The 19,471-nt window shown below is 42.1% G+C and overlaps 1 long non-coding RNA gene across 1 annotated transcript; it reads right to left on the bottom strand.

The window, feature by feature from the left end:
- Positions 1–1,097: 1,097 nt before the first annotated feature.
- On the bottom strand, positions 1,098–11,506 carry LOC115478781. The gene is made up of 3 exons (XR_003943574.1): positions 11,496–11,506; positions 4,745–4,749; positions 1,098–1,196 (listed from the first exon to the last, which is right to left on the bottom strand). It is a non-coding gene; the product is annotated as an uncharacterized LOC115478781 (long non-coding RNA).
- Positions 11,507–19,471: the final 7,965 nt, after the last annotated feature.

Below are 19,471 nucleotides of genomic sequence, written 5' to 3'. Positions count from 1 at the left end.
CTGCACGCGATCTCTCGCTCGCACCACAGTCAGCGACGATGTCTCACCACCTTGGACCAGACTCCAGCTTTTCCCACTCAGTGGCTCCCGCCCTCGCGGAAACAGGAAATACCTCATCAGAAGGCGGGACATTGAGCGGGAAGTGAAAAGCTGGAGCCTGGAGGTGAGCCGTCGCGCTGCAACTTGTCTGTCGCTGTCGGGGCGGGGCCGTTGCTGCCTGGCTCACTGCAAAGTTACTGTCGCCGGGGTCTGGGGACTCGGAAGCTGACGGCGGGCTCAGCGGGCACAAGCCGGGGGTGGGCGCCGTGCCGGTGGTGGCGGGAGCGGAGTGGCTGAGCCGCGGGATCATCATGAATGATGCGGTCATTGTCCGAGGCGAGCGGAGGTCGGAGCGGAAGCAGAGTTGAGGCGCGCTGTGCGGGGCCCCCTTAGGCACGGGGCCCTATGCGGCTGCCTTGGTCGCCTCTGCCTAAGACCAGCCCTGTGTATGCGGAAACGGATAAGAAGCAAGTGAAGTGACTTGAGGAGAGGGCTAATATGAGCATAACGACACTGGTGCAATGTTAGTCGTGCAGCAGAATTTTGAACAGATTAAAGAGGAGAGAGATGGCTAAGTGGGACACCTGTGAGAAGCAAGTTGCAATAGTCTAAGCGAGAGGTGATAAGAGTGTGGATGAGGGTTCTGGTAGTGTGCTCAGAAAGGAAAGGGCGAATTTTGGTGGTATTATAGAGAAAGAAACAACAGGTTTTAGCAGTCTGCTGAATATGTGCAGAGGAGAGGGAGGAGTCAAAGAAGACCCCAAGGTTACAAGCTAATGAGACAGGAAGGATGAGAGTGTTATCCACAGAAATAGAGAATGGGGGAGGAGGAGAGGTTGGTTTAGGGGGGAAAGATAAGAAGCTCAGTCTTGGTCATGTTTAGTTTCAGATGGCGCTGAGACATCCAGGCAACAATGTCAGACAGGCAGGCTGATACTTTGGCCTGGATTTCGACTGAGATTTCTGGTGTGGAGAGGTAGATCTGGGAGTCATCAGACCCAAAATTGACGAGCGGCAATTTTGATTTTACCGGATGTCCATTTTCGTCAAAAAAGGGGCTTGTTTACAGGTCCGCTGAAAAGTGATTCTGCAAACGCCCAAAACCCGCGCCTACACTACCGCAGGCCATTTTTCAGTTCACCTTTGTAAAAGGACCCCTGTGAGATGCTATCAAACAGTAATGTACATAAACATGTCCCAAACATCAATATGGAGCATAGGTTATAAACAAGTAGTATTTTGATATCTGGAGACCATCAGATCTAACTGCCTCACACAACCATCAGAACATTCATTTGTTCTATCGCAATAAGCGAAATGGTGTGGTGCAAATCCCTGATACCTTTGATATCTCTGATATCTTTAAGCTGCTATTATCCAAGATAAGTGTCTTTAAAAACACTTGTTTTTTCATGAGATATATGTGGATTGCAAAAGAAGAAATATAAGAAATATAAATATAAGAATGTAAGAATGTAATGAATAGTTGTTGAAAAATGAGAGGAGCCAATGAGGATTTGCACCACACCATTTCGCTTATTGCGATAGAACAAATGAATGTTCTGATGGTTGTGTGAGGCAGTTAGATCTGATGGTCTCCAGATATCAAAATACTACTTGTTTATAACCTATGCTCCATATTGATGTTTGGGACATGTTTATGTATATTATTCAATAGTCCCCACATCCTCTTCTTTGGTGGTTTTTTGTGAAGAGGATCAAACAGTAATGGCCATTTTGATTTCCCCCTCTCCCCAAAGGTAAGTTTTAATGTCACTGTGCGTCCAAGAAGTGCATCCACCATAAAAGAATGCACAAGAATTGCTGCAAGCAAAGAGCCAATCAGAAAACAGGAACTAGGATCACCAGAAATACAAGCTATGTATGGACTGGCTATAGCAGACTCTCAAGAGGCAGAATCTTTCTTCCTTGAGGGCAACTGCTTTCCAACACAAAGGTCACATGTTCAAGGCTGACTGGTGCCTGATAGCTATTAACAATGGGGGGAAATAGTGAGATTTAACAACACTGCCTTTCTGAAGTTACAGTAGAGAGGTGTGGTAGCTGTGTTAGTCCACTCTTAAAGGTAATCAATAGAAATCAAACAAAATAAAACATGGAAAATAAAATAAGATGATACCTTTTTTATTGGACATAACTTAATACATTTCTTGATTAGCTTTCGAAGGTTGCCCTTCTTCGTCAGATCGGAAATAAGCAAATGTGCTAGCTGACAGTATATATAAGTGAGGCATCCAAGCCTTTCATTGACGGTCTAACAGGGTGGGTGGGAGGTATGCATGGGGACATCAAAGCATTCAATTGATAGTCTAACAGGATGGGTGTTGGTAGTTGAGGGGAGGGTGATAAACAGAGAAATACAGCACTTTACATGACCAGGACACTGTACCAGTGATTTCACAGTGAGAATCCTGAAAGGTAACTTTAAAACAATACAGGAACATAAGACCTTTGAAGTCAGAATGATTGAATATTTTGACACCCAACAGACAGGTTTTCTAGCCCATTATAAACCATAAAGTTGTATTTCTCTGTTTATCACCCTACCCTCAACTATCCACACCCATCCTGTTAGACTATCAATTGAATGCTTTGATGTCCCCATGCATACCTCCCACCCACCCTGTTAGACTGTCAATGAAAAGCTTGGATGCCTCACTTATATATACTGTCAGCTAGCACATTTGCTTATTTCCGATCTGACGAAGAAGGGCAACCTTCGAAAGCTAATCAAGAAATATATTAAGTTATGTCCAATAAAAAAGGTATCATCTTATTTTATTTTCCATGTTTTATTTTGTTTGATTTCTATTGATTACCTTGAAGTTACAGTAAAAGTGATTTACATATTATATACAGGTATTTATTTTGTACCTGGGGCAATGGAGGGTTAAATGACTTGCCCAAAGTCACAAGAAGTTGCAGTAGGAATCAAACTCGATTCCCCAAGTTCTCAGGCTACTGCACTAATCATTAGGCTACTCCTCCATCTATCAGCACATCTCCTCATAAATTAATGTTTCTTTAATCTGAACTTGTTTTTTCTTTTCAGTAAGTCCAGTGGAGATTTAATTTCAGCCTTTATATTCCTCCTTTTCAGTTTATATGACAGGACAAAGCAGAGGGCATGATACAAAATATAATAAATTAACAATAAGAGCAAGAAACATTGCAAGCCTTCAAATGACAAAAGTGTAATTGTAAAGCAGGGCGAGGGTAGGCAGGCACCTTATGTACGCCTCCGTTATGCTGAGTCTCAGATGCAGAGGTTTGCTATTATGGAGTGCACTTGCAGGACATTTATGTCTTTGTGTTAATGTGACACTTTTGAAAACACAGCTATTTGTAGAAGCATTCTTTTGAAAGCCTGGCTGTTTTCGACCTCCTAAGTGGCCCTGCTTTTATAATGAAGGTCACAGGCTGTAGAATCTCATTTTTATATATGATTAGTTTTGTTTTATGTATGTTTTCCTTGGAGCCCACCTAGGCTTTAGGTGGTATACAAATTGTTAAAATAAATAAATGAATACATTCCAAGCCAATTCTTTAAAGAACAGCAGGCAGCTACTTTTCTTAACAGGATGCTAGTGTGTCAGAAAGAATGCTTACATACATTGTGCAATGATACATACTGGCCCTAAAGCTAGTGTAAATGCCCATACCTAGATGTTAAACACAACTCAAAACTGGAGAAGTTTTTCCAGTCAAATACATAGTTCACACTCAACTTGCACAATAGTGGAATAACTTTTCTTCTTCACCATGAGGAACCCAATTTCCACTAGTCATCATTCTATAAGAGGTCATTTACACAAGGAAGTGGCCACCTGTGTGCATAAATGTATATGTATATATATGTATTTCTCATTCCGGTAATGGATACCACCATTTCAGCATAATGTAAGCCACATTGAGCCTGCAAAGAGATGGTAAAATCTATAAACCAATCTATAAAATGCCTGAAGTAAAATGTCAAAAGGATTTCCTTGTTTCAATTGTAAAACCTCAACAGAATTAAATGTATCCAGAGTCAAATCCTTTTTGTCTAATACCTTACCATCCAAATATTTTTATTTATAGAATTTGAAAAGGTAGGTTTACTATGAAAAATTTATTGAAAATCCTGCTCAGACGTCAACAAAATTGAAATCATCTCAAGATACAAATGCAGTAAATAAAAAATAAAATAATTACTCTATTTCTATGGATATTTCTAATTTGTTGGAGGAAAAGGCTTCAGTTTCAGCTGTAAATACTTTATTAGGATTTAGAAATTTATTCCATATCCCAACACCATCCAGCGTTTCAAGGTGTTTATTAAAGCTGACTCGACATGGCACCATGTTTTGGCACATACGTGCCTGCCTCAGGAGTCTTGATGTGTATACTTGACAGTCATATATATTCTTGGTAAAGGTGTCTGGTAAAACAAACATATATTGGTCTTTAAAAAGACCGTTGGTTAAGGAAAAAGTTCAATGGCGTGTGAAATGCCGCTGCGGTGGTTGGAGGTGTGAGTGTGAGTGCACCAAATTAGACTGCTGAATCCATTCTGGAATGCCTCCAAACATATATGAGAGAGAAATAGATAGAGAGAGAGAGCTTGCAAGCATCCTTGGAGCTCCTGAAGCCTCTCCTTCTGCTCTAGATGAGGTAGGGGAGAGGGAGAGGGGCTGTTGGAAACCTAAACTGCAAAACCAATCATTTTTTTCCACTATTTTTCCAGCTAAACATTTCCCACCAAACAGGAAAAAATGAATCAAAAAGTACTTTTATACCAATTTTATTTTATTTACTTACTTAGTCAAAAAAGCTATTTTCTACTTTTGCAACACAACATTTGAAACATCTCTAATCTGGGTCCCTGTGGTCACACTAATTGAAATTTAATGTAGCAGTATCAGAAAAATTTGTTTTATATACTTACATTGGCAGTTAAAATAAAATCATTAAGACTTGCTGAGCCTGCCGGTAAATTACATTTACATGCTACAGGGTTTGTCTATCACACTTTTGTCTTATAGTGGCAAGATGAATGTGTACCTAGCTAAATAGAAAAAACAGCCAGCAGTAAACATCAATGAGTGGTCTGCAAAAGTATGAGACATTCCTAGTGATTAAAACAAAGAAAATACAGAGGAAATCAAGAGATGAGGTTGGGGAGGAGCTGCCAGATGGAAGGAGAGAGACAAAAAGAAAATGAAGGCAGATAAAGACCATCCAGCTTATAATCGAACGAGAAAAACGCCCAAGTTCCGACCTAAATCGGGAGATGGGCGTTTATCTCACAAAAACGATTAAAGCGGTATAATCGAAAGCCGATTTTGGACGTTTTCAACTGCACTCCGTCGCGGATGCGGACAAAGTTGATGGGGGCGTGTCAGAGGTGTGGCGAAGGCGGAACTGGGGCGTGGTTATCTGCCGAACAGAGATGGGCGCATTTCACAGATAATGGGACAAAAGTATGCGTTTTTAGCTAGAATTTAGGGCACTTTTCCTGGACCCTGTTTTTTCACGAATAAGGCCCCAAAAGTGCCTAAATGACCAGATGACCACTGGAGGGAATCGGGGATGACCTCCCCTGACTCCCCCAGTGGTCATAAACCCCCTCCCACCACAAAAAATGATGTTTCACAACTTTTTATTTTGACCCTCAAATGTCATACCCACCTCCCTGGCAGCAGTATGCAGGTCCCTGGAGCAGTTGTTAGGGGGTGCAGTGGACTTCAGGCAGGTGGACCCAGGCCCATCCCCCCCCCTACCTGTTACAATTGTGCTGCTTAATGCTTAGTCGTCCAACCCCCCCCCGAACCCACTGTACCCACATGTAGGTGCCCCCTTTCACTCCTTAGGGCTATAGTAATGGTGTTAGACTTGTGGGCAGTGGGTTTTGAGGGGGATTTGGGGGGCTCTACACACAAGGGAAGGGTGCTATGCACCTGGGAGCTCTTTTACCTTTTGTTCTGTTTTTGTAAAAGTACCCCCTAGGGTGCCTGGTTGGTGTCCTGGCATGTTAGGGGGACCAGTGCACTACGACTCCTGGCCCCTCCCACGAACAAATGCCTGGATTTATTCGTTTTTGAGCTGGGCGATTTCATTGTCCATTATCGCTGAAAAGCAAAAACGCCCAGCTCACAACTTGGCGAATAAAACATGGACGTCTAATTGTTTCGAAAATACGCTTGGGTCCGCCCCTTCACGGACCCGTTCTCGGAGATAAACGCCCATGGAGATAGGCGTTTCTGTTCGATTATGCCCCTCCATATGACCCACCCATATCATCTACTTCCTTTAGAGATCCTATGCACTTGTCTCAAGCTTTCTTGAATTCAGATACAGACTTCACCTCCATCACCTCCACTGGGCGGCCATTCCTCGATTTCACCACCCTTTCCATAAAGAAGTATTTCTTTAGGTTACTCCTGAGTCTCTTCCCTTTCACCTTCATCCTTTGCCACCTCATTCTAGAGCTGTCCCCATATACTTTACGATGAAGACCACTGATCATTTTAGTAGCCAACCTCTGGACTGACTCCATCCCGTTTATATCTTTTTGACAGTTTCCAGAATTGTAGACATTGCACTAAATGAACTCTCACTAGAGAGTTACAGTATACAGAGACACTATCATCTCTTTTTTTTCCTGCTGGCCATTCCTCTCCCTATGTACTCAAGAAGCTTCTGACTTTTTCTGTTACCTTTTCTACCTGTTTGGCCACCTTAAGATCATCATGTACAATCACCTAAAAGTCCTGCTCCTCTTTGGTGCACAGAAGTAGCTCACCCACTATATGTATCACTCCTTCAGGTTTTGAAAGCATAATGTATGACCCTGCATTTTTTAGCATTAAGTTTTATCTACAGAATTCTGGACCATTCTTCAAGCTTTGCTAAGTGCTTCCTCATGTTAATCCACACTGTCAGGGATTTTTGGTATCATCCAAAAGTAGCAAAACCTATATCAGATAGCCCTTCTGCAATATTACTTACAAAAATGTTAAAGAATCTGACCCAGGACTGAGACTTGTGGCACGCCACTTGAAACATCCCTTTCTTCACAGTGAGCTCCATTTACAACTGCCATTTGTTGTCTTCCACTCAACCAGTTCCTAACCCAGATGCCAATGCAGAAAGGCTTATGGTAGAGCTGCACGTGGATATCTGAGTGTGCAGCTTCTACCTCAAGTGTAATACATACCATGGAGAAAGGAAAATATATTCCAATTTGATGTGCAGAAAACTTGCAGCTACGTGGGGGGGGGGGGGGCATGCAAAGGTTTCCTGCTTAGAGTGGCTTCTTTGTGGAACCTTGCATTACGTAGCTATAATTTTGGTTCATCTTTCCCACATGCATCACTTTGCACTTGCTGACATTAAACATCATGTGCCATTCGGATCCCAGTCTCTGTTTTCAATCTTTTAACCAGTTTTTATTCTACAATAGAACAACTACTCCTATCCCTTGACTCTCCAGCTTCCTCTGGAGTCTTTCATGAGGTTCTTTGTCAAATGCCTTTTGAAAATCTCCAGATACACAATATCAATTTGCTCACCTTTATCCACAAGTTTGTCACCCTTTCAAAGAAATGGTGAGGCAAGATTTCCCTTCCCTAAATCCATCTTGGCTTTGTCTCATTAATCCATGCTTTTGAATATGCTCTGTAATTTTGTTTCTTTATAATAGTCCTCTACCATTTTGCCAGGACTGATGTCAGGCTCACCAGTTATAGTTTCCCGGATCACCTCTGGAACTTTTTAAATAATTGGCGTTACATTGGTCACCCTCCAATCTTCCAGTACCATGCTTGATTTTAAAGATAAATTACATATTACTAACATAGCTCTGCAAGTTCATTTTTCAGTTCTATCATAGATGACCGAGGGTAAAATGGACACTCAGGGAAGACAAAGCCGTAGTGGAGAGATTAAATGAATTCTTTGCTCGGTCTTCACCGAGGAAGATTTGGCAGAGATACCAGTGCCCGAAATGGTATTCGAAGCTGACGAGGTCAGAGAAACTGAATGAATTCTCTATAAACCTGGAGGATGTAATGATGCAGTTCTACAAATTGAAGAGTAAACAAATCTCCTGGACCGGATGGTATTCATCCCAGAGTACTGATAGAACTGAAAAATGAACTTGCAGAGCTATTGTTAGTAATATGTAATTATCTTTAAAATCAAGCATGGTACTGGAAGATTGGAGGGTGGCCAATGTAACGCCAATTATTTAAAAAAGTTCCAGAGGTGATCCGGAAACTATAAACTGGTGAGCTCTGACAATCAGTCCTGAGCAAACTGGTAGAGACTATTATAAAGAACAAAATTACAGAGCATAGTCAAAAGCATGGATTAATGAGACAAAAAAAAAGACTAAAAGGGAAAAAAAGACTAAACGTCAGCCGGCGTGGCTAAACAGTAAGATAAAAGGAAATCATTAGAGCCAAAAAAAACAATCCTTCAGAAAGTGGGAGAAGAGAACCAACTGAAAGTAACAGGATAGATCTAAGGAATGCCAAGCCAAATGCAAAGCAGAGATAAGGAGGGCAAAAAAGGACTTTGAGAAGAAATTAGGTTGGAAGCAAAAATTAACATAGTAAAATTTTTTTAGATACATTAAAAGCAGGAAACCAGCCAAAGAGTCGGTTGGGCCCGCTGGACGAAAATGGTGTTAAAGGGTGCGCGATCAAGGAGGACAAAGCCGTTAGCTGAGAAATTAAATGAATTCTTTGCTTCGGTCTTCACCGAGGAGGATTTGGGGGGGACACCGGTGCCGGAAAGAATATTTGAAGCGGGGGAGTCGGAGAAACTAAACAAATTCTCTGTAACCTTGGAGGATGTAATGGGTCAGTTCAGCAAGCTGAAGAGTAGTAAATCACCGGGACCTGATGGTATTCATCCCAGAGTATTAATAGAACTAAAAAATGAACTTGCGGAGCTACTGTTAGAAATATGCAATCTGTCCCTAAAATCGAGTGTAGTACCGGAAGACTGGAGGGTAGCCAATGTTACTCCGATTTTTAAGAAGGGTTCCAGAGGAGATCCGGGAAATTATAGACTGGTGAGTCTGACGTCGGTGCCGGGCAAGATGGTGGAGGCTATTATTAAGAATAAAATTGCAGAGCATATACAAAAACATGGACTGATGAGACAAAGTCAGCACGGATTTAGTGAAGGGAAGTCTTGCCTCACCAATCTAATGCATTTTTTTGAGGGGGTAAGCAAACATGTGGACAATGGGGAGCCGGTTGATATTGTATATCTGGATTTTCAGAAGGCGTTTGACAAAGTGCCGCACGAAAGACTCCTGAAGAAATTGCAGAGTCATGGAATCGGAGGTAGGGTATTATTATGGATTAAGAACTGGTTGAAAGATAGGAAGCAGAGAGTAGGATTGCGTGGCCAGTATTCTCAGAGGAGGAGGGTAGTTAGTGGGGTCCCGCAGGGGTCTGTGCTGGGTCCGTTGCTTTTTAATGTATTTATAAATGACCTAGAGATGGGAATAACTAGTGAGGTAATTAAATTCGCCGATGACACAAAATTATTCAGGGTCGTCAAGTCGCAGGAGGAATGTGAACGATTACAGGAGGACCTTGCGAGACTGGGAGAATGGGCGTGCAAGTGGCAGATGAAGTTCAATGTTGACAAGTGCAAAGTGATGCATGTGGGTAAGAGGAACCCGAATTATAGCTACGTCTTGCAAGGTTCCGCGTTAGGAGTTACGGATCAAGAAAGGGATCTGGGTGTCGTCGTCGATATACGCTGAAACCTTCTGCTCAGTGTGATGCTGCGGCTAGGAAAGAGAATAGAATGTTGGGTGTTATTAGGAAGGGTATGGAGTCCAGGTGTGCGGATGTTATAATGCAGTTGTATCGTCCATGGTGCGACCGCACCTGGAGTATTGTGTTCAGTACTGGTCTCCGTATCTCAAAAAAGATATAGTAGAATTGGAAAAGGTACAGCGAAGGGCGACGAAAATGATAGTGGGGATGGGACGACTTTCCTATGAAGAGAGGCTGAGAAGGCTAGGGCTTTTCAGCTTGGAGAAGAGACGGCTGAGGGGAGATATGATAGAAGTGTATAAAATAATGAGTGGAATGGATCGGGTGGATGTGAAGCGACTGTTCACGCTATCCAAAAATACTAGGACTAGAGGGCATGAGTTGAAGCTACAGTGTGGTAAATTTAAAACGAATCGGAGAAAATTTTTCTTTACCCAACGTGTAATTAGACTCTGGAATTCGTTGCCGGAGAACGTGGTATGGGCGGTTAGCTTGACGGAGTTTAAAAAGGGGTTAGATAGATTCCTAAAGGACAAGTCCATAGACCGCTATTAAATGGACTTGGAAAAATTCCGCATTTTTAGGTATAACTTGTCTGGAATGTTTTTACGTTTGGGGAGCGTGCCAGGTGCCCTTGACCTGGATTGGCCACTGTCGGTGACAGGATGCTGGGCTAGATGGACCTTTGGTCTTTCCCAGTATGGCACTACTTATGTACTTATGTACTTATGTACTTATGTACTAGATAACATGGATTTAGTGAAGGGAAATCTTGCCTCACAAATCTATTACATTTCTTTGAAGGGGTGAACAAATATGCAAGCCGCATTGAGCCTGCCATGAGTGGGAAAGCACGGGGTACAAATGTAACAAAAAAATATGTGGATAAATGTGAGCCAGTTGATATTGTGTATCTGGATTTTCAGAAGGCGTTTGACAAAGTACCTCATCAAAGACTCCAGAGGAAATTGGAGAGTCATGGGATAGGAGGTAGTGTTCTATTTTGGATTAAAGACAGGTTAAAAGATAGAAAACAGAGAGTAGGGTTAAATGGTCAGTATTCTCAATGGAGAAGGGTAGTTAGTGGGGTTCCCCAGGGGTCTGTGCTGGGACCGCTGCTTTTTAACATATTTATAAATGACCTAGAGATGGAAGTAACTAGTGAGGTCATTAAATTTGCTGATGACACAAAGTTAATCAAAGTCGTTAAATTGCGGGAGGATTGTGAAAAATTACAAGAGGACCTTACGAGACTGGGAGACTGGGCGTCTAAATGGCAGATGACGTTTAATGTGACCAATTGCAAAGTGATGCATGTGGGAAAGAGGAACCCAAATTATAGCTACGTCATGCAAGGTTCCACGTTAGGAGTCACAAACCAAGAAAGGGATCTAGGTGTCGTCGTTGATGATATGTGGAAACCTTCTGCTCAGTGTGCTGCTGCAGCTAAGAAAGAAAATAGAATGTTAGTTATTATTAGGAAAGGAATGGAAAACAAAAATGAGGATGTTATAATGCCTTTGTATTGCACCATAGTGCGACCGCACCTTGAATATTGTGTTCAATTCTGGTCGCCATATCTCAAGAAAAATATAGTGGAATTAGAAAACGTGCAGAGAAGGGCAACGAAAATGATAAAGGGGATGGGACGACTTCCCTATGAGGAAAGGCTAAAGCGGCTAGGGCTTTTCAGCTTGGAGAGAAGGCGGCTGAGGGGAGATATGATAGAGGACTATAAAATAATGAGTGGAGTTCAACGGGTAGTTCTGAAGCATCTGTTTACGCTTTCCAAAAATACTAGGACTAGGGGGCATGCGATGAAGCTACAATGTAGTAAATTTAAAAAGAATCGGAGAAAAGTTTTCTTCACTCAATGTGTAATTAAACTTTGGAATTCGTTGCCAGAGAATGTGGTAAAGGCGGTTAGCTTAGCAGAGTTTTAAAAAAGGTTTCGACGGCTTCCTAAAGAAAAAGTCCATAGAAAAAGTCCATAGACCATTATTAAATGGGGAAAATCCACTATTTCTGGGATAACCAGTATTGAATGTTTTGTACTTTTTTGGGATCTTGCCAGGTATTTGTGACCTGGATTGGCCACTGTTGGAAACAAGATGCTGGGCTTGATGGACCATTGGTCTTTCCCAGCATGGCAATACTTATGTACTTATGTACACTAACAGCTACCCCACATTAGCATCCTCTCTAGCTGCTTAACATGACTTATGACACAGGTCCCTTAGTTACTAACATGGATTAAGGGGATAAACACAGGAGTTTTGCAATTTAATGCATGTTAATTGGTAAAATCTTGAATTATTTGTCCTTAACTCATGTTTCATGTTAGTTTAACACACCGCAATTTATTATTATGCAAATAAAATAACACAGCTTGCATTTAACTTGCCAAGCTACATTATTCCTGAAAAAATAATGCAACCTGTGACCTGGCATTATTTTTCCTCCACCCGAGAACTGACAACTGATGGGTGGCCCCATGTTCCCAGAAGCTTTCTTGAAAGGGCCGATAGTCTTCCTATAATTGTGCTTACCTCTTGATCCCCCTCAAACACCATCCCAGTCACAGTCCTCCCAATGAACACCCTACCTTCTCACTCCCCCTGGACAGAATGCACTTGCGATGCAAGTCCTCTAATCCAAATATGCCTCTCAAAAAACAGATCTCTCATTTTCTCCTCCCTGAAATAGACCTCTCACCCCTCAAATCTCTCTTTCTTTCTGCAACCGATCAGGGCTATTTCTGGTGTCTAGAAGAGGGAGCATGGGAGTGATCCCAACTCATTTGTGCCCCGAGGCTGCTGGCATCAAAATGATGCCTGACTACTGCTGACAATAATCGCATGGGCCTACTGTTAGAAGTCAAGCTGGCAAATAAGGGTATGTGCTCCTTATCATCCCATAGAGGAATAACCCCAGAAAATTCAGACCTGGAAAAACAGAACAATCTTAAAAGACCTATAGCTACCACTGCTGGAAAATGCATTACTGAAGGAGATCTTTCTTTCTCCTGTAGTTCTAGCTTTCTGTCAACCTAATTTGAAACAAAAATGAGTGAAAGGCAAGTATCTAATAATATTTCAGAAAGAAGAGTGAGGTGCAACTTCCTGCAATATGCACTACAAATTGTGCCAGCACTTGTAATAGACCTCCCCACAGTTAACCTCATTATAAAACACTTGGAATAAAATGCCGGAAAACTAAGAGCAAAGTCATTGTTGGTTATGCAGTTGAGGGGTTATTTTAGAACAGGACACACAAGTGAGAATCAATCCCTGTAACGCCTTAAAAATGTGTAAATATATGAGTGTACTCTACACATGTACTCACATATATTTTAAAATATGTATGCACATTGCAACTTAGCTTCTGATCCACCCAAACTGCATCCCAGGGAATACCTACATACAGTTTTATGTGAAAACATATGCCTTCTTTTATGTGCGTATGTGTTCACACAGCTTTGTAAAAACCCCTTTCCAAGTGCAAAACAGATTACAGGTGAGAAAGAAACTTTATAAAATTATCCACATTATAATATAGTTATTTTCTCCCTAAAATTCTCTTCACTCTCTCCTAAAATTCTAATATTTTGATCCTATTTAAAAATCAATTTCCTTTTCCATAACTCTGTCCTTCACTTCCTGCCAAATTAATAATTTCCCTTGCGCTGTCATGCACTGAGTAGTTTGTTTACAATGTGCCAAATGGAGCACGATGTGCATGCACCACATTTAGCTCTGGTGACCTGGGTAACTTCTCACAGAAACATCTGCCCTGTATCAGGCTGCTGCCTACAAATCATGAAATTAGCAACCAGTGTGTCATAAAATAAATCACTTTAGCTGTACTGTAGGTGGAGGAAGAGATCACATTGGTATGGGGGGGGGGGGGGGGGGGGGGAGGAGAGAAAAGATAGCTTTTTAAGAAGGAAGGACACCAGCATTTTAAGACGTAGGAAAATTTGCACTTAACATTATCCAGATGATTAGTCTGGTTTCAAGTTTGCAGTCTCCATGGTCACAGTCAGACCACAGATTAGTCACAGTGATCTAATATTAAAACATTATAGCAGCCATATGGCTGATGTTTGCAAGACAATTGTAATTCAATCACAGAACAATAACTGTATGTGACAGACAACGAGAGTAAAATGAGAATATAGAGAATTAGATGCCCTTTTAATAAACTATGTAAAGATTTTGAAGTTACCAGACATTAGTAGCAAAAATTAATGTACAGTAGCTGCAAAACCTCTGTGTTAACTGTTGGTAACATACCCAGCCTCGTCACATACAGTTAACACAGAGACAATATAATTGTGGCATGTTAACTATATAGCAGATAAATAGATGCACTTAATGCCACCTATTAAGCTGGTATTAACTATTCCATATTATCTATTGCATTAACAATCAATACATGCTCAGTTGCTCAATGTAGCAAAATAGAGAGTAAACCAGAAATCTGAAGAACATGTCAGCTGTTGGTCTTTTAATAAACCGTATTGGTTTACAGTTTGCTGATCTGCTCTCTGTTTTGCTATACTGCTGATTTGCAGATCGTCACCTCTTTTTGTTTGCTTTTGCTCAGTTACTCAAGGCAAAGGCCACACCAATTCCCCACCCCATTCCACGCCATGCAGTTAACATGTATGCTAATTCCCATGTTAACTGTGGATGGGGTAGTTTATTGGTTAGTGCAGTGGGCTGAAAACCTGGGGAACTGGGTTTGATTCCTGCTGCGGCTCCTCGTAACTCTGGACAAGTCACTTAACCCTCCACTGCCTCAGGTACAAAAATTTAGATTGTGAACCCACTAGGGGGAGAGAAAGTACTTTCATATAACATAGTAACATAGTAAATGATGGCAGATAAAGACCTGTACGGTCCATCCAGTCTGCCCAACAAGATAAACTCATTTTACATGGTATGTGATACTTTATACCCGAGTTTGATTTGTCCTTGCTATTCTCAGGGCACAGACCGTAGAAGTCCATCCAGCACTGTTCTTGTACTAAGTTTTGAAGCTAATGTCGAAACTCCTTAAAATCTACACTCCATCTATATCTATTCAATCATGATCAGGGTGTAAACCGTAGAAGTCTACCCAACACCGGTTTTGCTTCCCAATTACCGGCGTCACCACCTAATCTTCGCTAAGATTCCATGGATCCATTCCTTCTAAACAGGATTCCTTTGTGTTTATCCCACTCATGTTTGAATGTAAACAGAAAGGCGGTATATCAAATCCATGACCCTAGAAGGTTGCTGCGTTTACTGTTAGTGTAGGTGTATGCTAACAGCGTGCGCTAAGTCCCATATTAACTACTTAACACACTTTAATAAAAGATTTCCTTTTGTGTGAGCCTGTATGTTTACAGCATGCCTGTGTAACGCCCCTTTACTTGGCGCACCTGGATTCGGGGTCCAACCTGGATGGAGCCTCCAGAAGGCAGTCTCCGTCGGTCGGTCCCTCACTCACTGTAGCGCTCGGTGCCTCCACCTGGGGAAGAAAAGTGTTAGCGGGTAGGATTACCCTCTTTTTTCCCAGGAAAATCCAAAACAAGGAGAACTGCTGTGAACAGGGCGTTGATACCTAGCCTCTTAAACCAACAAACACTCCAGTATTAACAGTCTTTTGACTCAAGTGTTCAGAGACAGTGACTTAGTCCTTTGCACACTGCTTAGATTGTCAGTCTAGCTTGCCAAAGTAGTAGCTGTAAGCTCTTCCCTGCTACTTAGTCAAATCAGTGTATGGGCATGGCTGTGTAGCCTAGGCATGGGATGAGTGGAGAGCAGACCGCCAACGGTGCTGGTGTGTATTTTGAACGCAACATATCACGTGAAATATAGGTGCCGGCGCCAGCACTGGCAGAAGTCCATTTGGGAGAGTGGACGCTCCCCTGGTGACCCACTTAGCTACGCCTCTGGCATAGGCCCCTCCTTTCTTTACAAGTCCACCCTCACCCAGTCCCCTCAAATCTCACCTCTTCTGCTGAAGGCTTCTTGGGCTGGTGGCTGCTAAGTTGGGCTTCTAGGTCACTTGTGGCTGCCTGGTTGTGGCTTCCTGGGACCTTTCCAAGGCTCTGAGACCTGTTATCCTTCCTCTCTGAGCCCCTAGTGCCAGTAGCACCCCGGAAGCCATCGCCCTCATTGGGGCCTCTAGTGCTGATCGCATCCCAGAGGCCTTTGTCCTCATTAGGCTCCCCTTCAAGAGGAGCCTCTGGAGGTTCTCCCTGCTGGGATTCAGACTATCAGCCCTTAACAGGAACTCTGCAACCACCAGTCCCAGGGATCCCCTCTAGAGAGCTACTTCTGCTCTTCCCAGCCTAGGCACCGGATAGTGCCCCCGAAGGCCTTTTTCTTCTGCTCTGAGCTATGTCTGCTCCAAGGGATGCAGCTCCTTCTTCTGCCCTGAGCTGCTCCGAAAGGCTTCCTAGCCTTGAGCCTGGCTGCCAAGGGTTTCCATTCTCTGTGCATTCAACGAAATGTCCAAAAACAAGTTTTTTTTTACTACAACATCCAAATCGCTATTTTCGAAACCCATTTTAAGACTTTTTCTGGGCAGTTTATCCAAAGTGCATCCAAACCACAAGGGGACATGTCGGGGGGGGGGGGGGGGGGGGGGGGTGCTGGAGGCAGAATTTGGGCATTCCTAACACTTTGACATTTTTCCTGCCATATTGAAACAAGAAAAAATGTCCAGGGCTAAAACATAGAGGTTTTGGGCTAGACCTGTTTTAATAAAGACTCACGTCACAAAAAGGTGCCTCAAACGACCAAATGATAACTGGAGGGATTAAGGCATGACTCCCCTTACTCCCCCAGTGGTCACAGGCTCCCTCCCACCCACAAAGATGTAAAGGAAACAGTACATGCCAGGCTCTATGACAGCTTCAGATGTTATGATCATTCCTATTAGAGCAGCAAGCAGGTCTCTGGCGTAACCTAGTGGTTGGTGCAGTGCACTGTAGAGAAGGGGACCCAGGCCCATAATCCACTTTAACTGTTATAGTTGTGGTGGGAAGTGTGAGCCCTCCAAAACCCACCAAAAACTTAATGTACCTACATATAGGTAACACTTATAGGCAAGGGTTATTGTAGTGGTATAGTAGGGTTTTGGTCCAAAAGATAGATGCACTGGGCATAACAACATCTAGCAAATAGCCATTTTAAAAAAAAAAAGATGTTTTTCAGGTTCGAAAATGGCTATGTTCACTATTGGATTTTTGGACGTTTTCCGCAAAACATCCAAAGTCGGATTTAGACATATCAAAAATGTCCCACCACATGTACAGTATATTTAAGAGCATTAACAGCATAGATACATTTGCCAGATAAGACTGAGTATATTATGCATACGTATTGAATATACATCTGAATATAATGAAATATACTATTTCCTGCATGAGATTAACTATAGTGTATAGACAATGTAAGAAAACAATTTACAAAATATAGAATATCTGTATTAGACTACAACTACAAATTCATACATAGAGTGCTGGGACAGGACGTTACGTCTATAACACAAAGATCTGGGGTTTTCTTATCACATTATAATCGTGGAAATTGTCACCATCTGACCACCCATCCATTTCTTCCCCTATTGCCTCCCCCTCTTTTCCCTACATTTTCCCCATGAGAATATCAATGGAATTTTGGTATGATTCACTTATATATTCTAGCATTGTCAGCTTTTGCTCATATTGTTCCCCTGAGGAAGGGCATTTTGGCCTCTGAAAGTAGGTCAAAAATGGGACAATCGTATAACATTTATGCATGTGCTACACATGGAAATGTTTAGAATACTAGCATATATACACATATATTGGCATATACATGAGTATATACCAACATATTGCCTAAGCGCTATTCTGTAAATACCTGCTTAACTATGTAGGGTACCTGAAAAATCCATGTGGAATACATTTCTGGCCTAATTGTATTCTATAAGCAGTGCCTAGATTTAGCCGTGGTATATAGAATATACTTAGTTGCTATCCCAGCGCCTAGCACTATGCGCATCCATTTACACCAAGGACATGTAGTGTATATAACAGCACGTAGATTTAAGCGCAGAGGGCCACTTTCTATAACAATGCATGTAATTTTGGAACGCCCATGACACGCCCATTTCTCCAGCCATAACCATGCCTCCTTTTGGCTTCACGTATTAGAATGTAGGCACTGTGCATTACAGAATACATTTAGAGGCATATTTTCAAAGCACTTAGCCTCCCAAAGTTCCATACGTTTCTATGGAACTTTGGGAGGCTAAGTGCTTTGAAAATAAGCCCCTTAGTGATTTATGCGCGTAAATTTTAATTATTGTCAATTAGTGCTCATTATTGCTTGTTAAGTACTGTTAAAAACACTGATTGGCTCGTTAAGCCAATTAAGTTGCGCATGTTGCTATAGAATACGCTTGGATTTCGGTGCTAGGCACGATATATAGAATCCCGAGGATAGTGTGTATTGGTAAGGGAGGTGTACATGGGGGTGGAGCATGGGCAGGACCGAAACTTACACATATAAGTTATGGAATACTTTAAGTTACATTTGTATCTGTATATAAATCTCTCTCTCTCTCTCTCTCTCTCTCTCTCTCTCTCTTCCTCAATGGTTACAACCCAATCTGGTTTTCAAGATTTCCATAATGAATATGCACAAGATTGATTTGCATGTACTGCTTCCATAGTATGCAAATAGCTCTTATGCATATTCATTGTGAAAATCTTGAAAATCTGTCTAGGTTGTGGCCCTTGAGAACCATGGTTTCCCAACCCTGCTTTACAAAATAGAATCCTACCAAGTGTCTTGTTATACCATTGTCCCCAAAATATAGTCTCATAAAAAGGATCACCTCTACCCATTCCTATCTGTGCAGCGTGGAGAGATGGATCAACATGTGGTGAGATCCCTGACTTAAGGAGCTTTGTGTGAGACACAACTGAAAAGATTTCCAATTTTTCACTAAACTGAATAGGATTACCTTTAATATTTCAACCTCTGACCTGCTAAATTCATACAGCTGATGTTTGAATCCATCATTCATTACCATGCTAGTGTCTGTGGGCCAATATTCAGTGGGGCTTATTTGCATAGGAACAGGTCCTAACCAAATAAGTCCCGCTGTCAGTGGCATTATCCAGATAATGGTACTAAAATTCCAGATAGACTGCCTTGGCATTTTTGGGTTGTGCCAGGGGATGAAACCTGGGTGGAGTTTCCAGGTAATTGCCTGGATAAAGTTTGGACAGCAAAAAAGGCTGACCTAAATTAATCTGGTTACTTATCCAGGTATAGGTCTAAATATTGCCAGTACCTGGGTAAAGGCTGGCAGGCAAGGCATACTGGCCTGCACTGAGTATTCAGGTAGAAAATAACTATGGCAGTCAGAGTTTAAATCAAACACTGACTGCTGCAGCTGAATATTATCCTCTATGGGGTCCTTTTACTAAGCTGCTGTAAGCACTAATGTGTGTTTACCAGAGGTTAAAAAGCAGTATCGCAGGGCGTGCTCAGGCATCCCGCTGTACTTTTGGGATTGGTGCACGTGTACCGTACCACATGTCAAAAAATAGAATTTATTTTTTAGCACTGGAGGTG

This window comes from Microcaecilia unicolor, chromosome 10 (assembly GCF_901765095.1).
Source record: "Microcaecilia unicolor chromosome 10, aMicUni1.1, whole genome shotgun sequence".
NCBI classification, from domain to species: domain Eukaryota; kingdom Metazoa; phylum Chordata; class Amphibia; order Gymnophiona; family Siphonopidae; genus Microcaecilia; species Microcaecilia unicolor.
This window is presented reverse-complemented; position numbering and strand designations above follow the sequence as displayed.